The sequence below is a fragment of the Babylonia areolata genome, chromosome 6 (genome assembly GCF_041734735.1).
Source record: "Babylonia areolata isolate BAREFJ2019XMU chromosome 6, ASM4173473v1, whole genome shotgun sequence".
In the NCBI taxonomy this organism is placed as follows: domain Eukaryota; kingdom Metazoa; phylum Mollusca; class Gastropoda; order Neogastropoda; family Buccinidae; genus Babylonia; species Babylonia areolata.
This window is the reverse complement of record NC_134881.1, coordinates 33,376,389-33,382,187: the sequence shown is the minus strand read 5'-3', so window position 1 is coordinate 33,382,187 and position 5,799 is coordinate 33,376,389. Positions and strand designations below refer to the sequence as shown.

The 5,799-nt window shown below is 44.7% G+C and overlaps 1 protein-coding gene across 2 annotated transcripts in view; it reads left to right on the top strand.

Annotated features, from left to right (window-relative positions):
• Nucleotides 1–1,229: 1,229 nt before the first annotated feature.
• The window catches only part of LOC143282957 (synaptotagmin-7-like), a 587,353-nt gene continuing 582,783 nt past the window's right edge, over nucleotides 1,230–5,799 (top strand). Inside the window, exon 1 of one of the 2 annotated variants that reach the window (XM_076588882.1) lies at nucleotides 1,230–1,725. The gene's annotated coding sequence lies outside the window, so the exon portion shown is untranslated. Of the gene's footprint in view, nucleotides 1,737–5,799 lie in introns of both variants that reach the window. The other variant, XM_076588881.1, reaches the window with a different exon arrangement.

The following is a 5,799-nucleotide window of genomic DNA, read 5'->3' as shown; positions in this document are numbered from 1 at the left end:
TGCGCCGTAGCAACTGAATGTGTCTTAACATACACACGCGCGCGTGCGTGTGTACGCACGCACACACTCACTCACACACACACACACACACACACACACACACACACACACACACACGTGCACACACACACACACACACACACACACACACACACACGAACACACACACACACACACACACGAACACACACACACACACACACACACGAACACACACACACACACACACACACACACACACACACGCACACATAAGAGGCAAATCATTTCTCTAATCTGCAGATGGAAAATGAATTGTTTTAGGACAAAATATGTCAGTAATGTTTCTTGCATCTGTGGTGCTCGCATTACAGCTGATCATATACCAAATATATATATGTTAAAGTCTCAAATCCCTGAACTGAAATCATCTTCAGTGTTGACGATCTTCAGCAGTCCATTGCTAATGTATGACTTTTTCAACTCCTTGTTAAATAGTCCAGTTGGTTCGCTGTTATAGTTGTTAGTTTTTCATTAGAAATATGTTATATTGTTATGTTTTGTTTTGTTGTTGTTGTTTTTTTAAACAAAACTTAAATCAATAATTTTCATACACGCACACACACACACACACACACACACACACTTTCACTTACTCGTATGCGTACACAGTAATTCCCCCACCCCCCACCCCCTCCCCCTCCTCCCACTCGATTTTTTTCCTTCCCTCGTCTAATATCACTTACAGTGGAAAGACGTTAAACTAAAGAACGAACGAACACACAAACAAACTCCGTCATCGCAACAACACTCTCCGAACTGAAACGACACCAGCCACTACTAACCTACAGAGCTGTTTCCGCGAAAGCTCAACGGCAAAGCAAAAACCCACGCTCACACACACACACACACACAACCCATCAACCCAACCCCGAACCCAACGGAAAGCCGAGGAGGTTTTGTTTTTGTTTTTTTGTTTTTTTTTAATGAACGAACGAACGAACAAACACCATCCCGATCATTGCCGAGCAATGGTGGTGACACCACGAGACGCTACGAAGCACACACGACACACACACACACACGAGACACACACACACACACACACACACACGCAAGAGCCACGATCACGACGGAATCGCTTCGGGGAGGAGGCGGGGGAGAGGGTGGGAGGACCTCGACCGGCTTCGCTCGCGACCGACCGACCGACCGACCAGAGAGAGCGACCGACCCAAGCAAGTTCATGTTGGGTTTGCACACAAAGCTTTTCACCGCTCTCTGAACAGCGGCAAAAGCTCGCTTGCTTGCTAGCCAGCAGCCTGCCGCGAGCCCTTGGAACATAGGGGCTGGTGACAGCCTTGGAGGTTCCACCTGTTCCGTGTGGCCTTCCCTCTTCCCCCACCCACCCACTCCTGTGCTTCCTACATACCTCCGAACTCCGAGTTCTGGTTGTGGTGGTGTTGGTGGTGTTTCTCTTGGACAAGGAAGGGTGTTTGTTGTTGTGGTTGTGGTTGTTTTTTGTTTTGTTTTGTTTTTTTCTTTTTTTCTTTTTTCTTTTTTTTACACGGCAATTGTTTTCAGTTCGGAGGTGGAGGAAAAAAAGGAGGAAGTACTTCGTTTTGAGAGTTGAGACTGACTGATTTTAAAAGGAGGATTTTCTTACTAGAAGGCAGTATTTTTGGTTGGAGGTGGAAAAAAAAAATCTGTTCTTCGTTTTGACAGTTGGAGGATCTACTATACTACTAGGTGAGAGACAAGTGAGTTGATTTTTTTTTTTTTTTTTTTAATTGATTTTTTGGGGGAGAGGCGGGGAGGTGGGAGGATTATTTTTTTTGTTCTTCTTGTTCAGTGCAGGTGGCGCGCGCGCGCGCGCGTGTGTGTGTGTGTGTGTGTGTGTGTGTGTGCGGGCGTGTGTGTGTGTGTAGGTGAAGTTGAGTGTATGCATGCGCATGCATGTGCAGGTGAAAGGGTGTAAGGCTGAACGGGAAGGTGATAGTGTGTGAGCCTTTGCATATGTGCGTAGGTGTGTGGTTCCGTGCGCGCGTGCGTGTGTGTGTGTATATGTGTGTGTGTGCGTGCGTGCGAGTGTGTATGTGTGTGCGTGCGTGTGTGTGTGTATGATTGTGTGTGTGTGTTTGTGTGTGTGTGTGCACCTGGATCTGAGGGAGGTTGGATGGGTTGGTCAGTGCGCAAGCATGCACGCGCGTCTCTATGTGTGTTTGTGTGTGTGTGTGTGTGTGTGTGTGTGACACGGTACGTGCGAAGAGGGTTGATGGCTGAGGGTAGGTTAATGAGTGAGGGTGTGTGGGTGGCGGGGGGAACCGGCCAATAGGCGTGGATTGGGGTAGTAGGAGGAATGTGTGTATGGAAAAAAGATGGTGTTATAGATCAGTCCGATAACTCCCTGGCACTACTAATTCCAGAGGAATAATCATTCATTCTCCACGCGGTTATGTAGTTCTAAAAAAAAAACTAAAAAAAAACAACAACTCGGGATTCTCAGATGTGGACTGTTCAGAAGTAAAACTATCATCAAATACGTCATGTTTGTGAAACGTTAATTTCGCTCTTTTTTTTTTTTTTGTTTTGTTTTTGGTTTTTTGTTTTTCTTTCTTCTGTACTTTCTCCTTACTCTCTTCAGTTTTTTTCCCCTTCCTCTTTCCTTTCTTTCCCGCCTCCCCCTCCCCCCCCCCCCCCCCACCACCACCCTCTCTCTCTCTCTCTCTCTTTCCTTCCTTCCTTCCCACCTCTCTTATTCTTCCTTTCAATCAATCAGTCATTGGAAGGGCTGGTAATGTGTATCATTTTTCGTACATCTCTCGGCCCTTTAATTAAATGTGGAATTTCTTCTTTGGGCTAGACATGACGAAGTCAGATTTAATTAACTATATCAGTTGGGTTTTTTTTTTTTTAATGCCTGAACTCTTTGCGCCTTTTTTTAGCAGCATGTAGGCCTACTGATACAAAAGAAGAAAAAAAGAAAGAAAAAAAGATAATAATAAATAATGATAATAATCGGATCTTTATCGTGGAGGAATAGATATTTCATTCGGAAAGAAGGAAAAAGCGGAGATGGACGGGTTTATTGGGGAGGGCATATCTTTCCTAAAGATTGTATCTTTTCTTGTTTTTCTTCTAACTGGTTCGGTAACACACACACACACACACACACACACTGCGCTCCCTTCATATATATATATATATATATATATTATGTGAACCTCAGCCTTAACAGGCTATATAGTCCAGGGAATATCTGCAAAATTGTAAACCACAGATTCTAAAGACATGAACAGACTGATGATCTCTCTCTCTCTCTCTCTCTCTCTATATATATATGTGTGTGTGTGTGTGTGTGTGTGTAAGCCACAGATTTTAAAGACATGAACAGACTGATGCTCTCTCTCTCTCTGTATCTATCTATCTATCTATATATGTGTATGTGTGTGTACATAGACAATTGAAGAAACATTTAGAACATGATAACTTTACGTAGTAGAAGACGTCATGTAAGGTCAGAAAAGCTTTACGTCACCTGTTTTTAGTGTAGTCTGTGACATAGCTGCCGGGTGGCAGCGAAAATTCGTGTTTTTATTTTATTTTTTTTGTTTAACAAAATAGGTGTTGGTTTTCAGCTGATATATATATATATATATATATATATATATCCTTCCACAATCATTCTGACATGTTTATATACACGGCAGATACACGCTGCTTTTTTCAGCTGATTCAGTTCTGCTGCTGCTGCTGCTGACTGTGGCTTAGAAGCTAACAGTCTTTAACTCACTCAGTACGGCCAGTCCTCTCTTCTCCTCTACACAGACCCCTCGGATGTCCAGTGGGTGTCTGAATGACCCAACCTTTAGCTTCTGTCGTCAGAATTGTGGTATCCTTTGTCAACTTTCACCTCTTCAGTATAAGAGCCTTTCGCTTGCAATATTTTGATGGTGGTAATTGGGGTGAAACGCTGTTAACGTCGTCTCTTTCGCCGTTCGTTTGGAGAGAGTTAAAGAGACAGCACATCATTCAAATCCACATAACGTATGACAGACACTCATTGCGTGAGATAATTCGTCCTGGAAAACAAGTCCCGTAATTGGAACCAACGAATTGTTTCCCTTAGTTTGCATCGCTATGGAATGCCTTTTTTTTTTTTTTTTTCAGTGTGGAGAGAGGATTTTTATAATCGTGACGGCAGGACTCTGTATGTCTGCCTGCCTGCCTGCCTGTCTGTTTGTCTCTCTGTCTCTGTCTGTCTGTCTGTCCGAGGCTGTCTGTCTGTCTGTCTCTCTCTCCATTTGTAATTATATCCTTTGTTTTCCTCTCTGTGTTTATCTGGCTGGCTGGCTCTTACAAACTAGAACGAGAGAGAGAGAGAGAGTAAAACAGATAAATTGGGAAGGAGTGACTGAGGAATGGAGAAAGAGAGAGAGGGAGAGGGCGTTGTCATTTTTCAAAACATAGAGAAAAGGGAGGGGAAGAAAGGAAAAGAAAAGAAACACACACACACACACACACACACACACACACACACTCACACACACACACACTGACACACACACACACACACACACACACACACACACACACACATACACACACACACATACACACACACACACACATACACTGACACACACACACACACACACACACACACACACACACACACTCACACACACACACACACACACACTTACACACACACACACACACACACACACATACTTACACATACTTACACACACACACACACACACACACACACACACACACACACACACACACACACACACACATACTTACACATACTTACACACACACACACACACACACACACACACACACACACACACACACACACACACACACAAGGGGAATGGTTCATTCCGAGAAATGGAGGCGGGAGTAGGGAGCAGGGGGGGTGGGGGGGGAGGGATGGATACAGGAAAATAGGGAGGAGGGGTGGGGGGGGGGGTGTTGTCTTGTTTGTTTGTCTGTTCCATAAACTCCCCCCTCCCCCACCCCCACCCCTCCTACTCTAAAGTGGAGGATCAAATAATTGTGAAAGGGTGAAATGGAAAACGTGTTTATGCAAATCTAATAATAATACCATCAACTCTAGCAAGTTGGCATTCTCTGATTTTGGAAGAAAGTTCGTTGACGGAACGAGATGGTGCACACAGATTGGCATGCGCGCGCGCACGCACGCACACACTCACACACACACGCGCGCGCGAGAGAGAGAGAGAGAGAGAGAGAGAGAGAGACAGAGAGAAACAGAGAGAGAGAGAAACAGAGACAGAGGCAGAGAGACGAAACGACACGACACAAAAATTCAGTCAACACAAGCAGTATCCCCTCCGAAAGGGGACCGAAATTCAAATGGGCGTGTGTGGTGGGGGAGGGCTGATTGTGTGTGTGTGTGTGTTGGGGGGTGCGGTGAGGGGGCATGTACCGTATGTGTGTGTGTGTGTTTGTGTGCGCGCGCGTGGGGGGGGGGGGAGGGGCGTGGGGGGTATGTGGTGTGTGTGTGTGTGTGTTTGTGCGCGCGTGTGTATGCCATCCACTTGCAGTTTAGCGTTTATGTTATTTTATTTCGTTTTTTTTTTTTCACCCTCTTTTTTATGTGTGTGTGTGTAGTGAAAAAGACACACAGGTACCCATACAGACAGAAAAGGATCTCTTTTTTTTTTATATACTGGTTCTCCGTACTTACTGTGAAATCGATCAGTGCAGAGCGTTTCGCAATGTCGTCGTTCCAGCCGACTGGCTACAGGTTTAAAAAAAAAAAAAATATATATATATATATATATA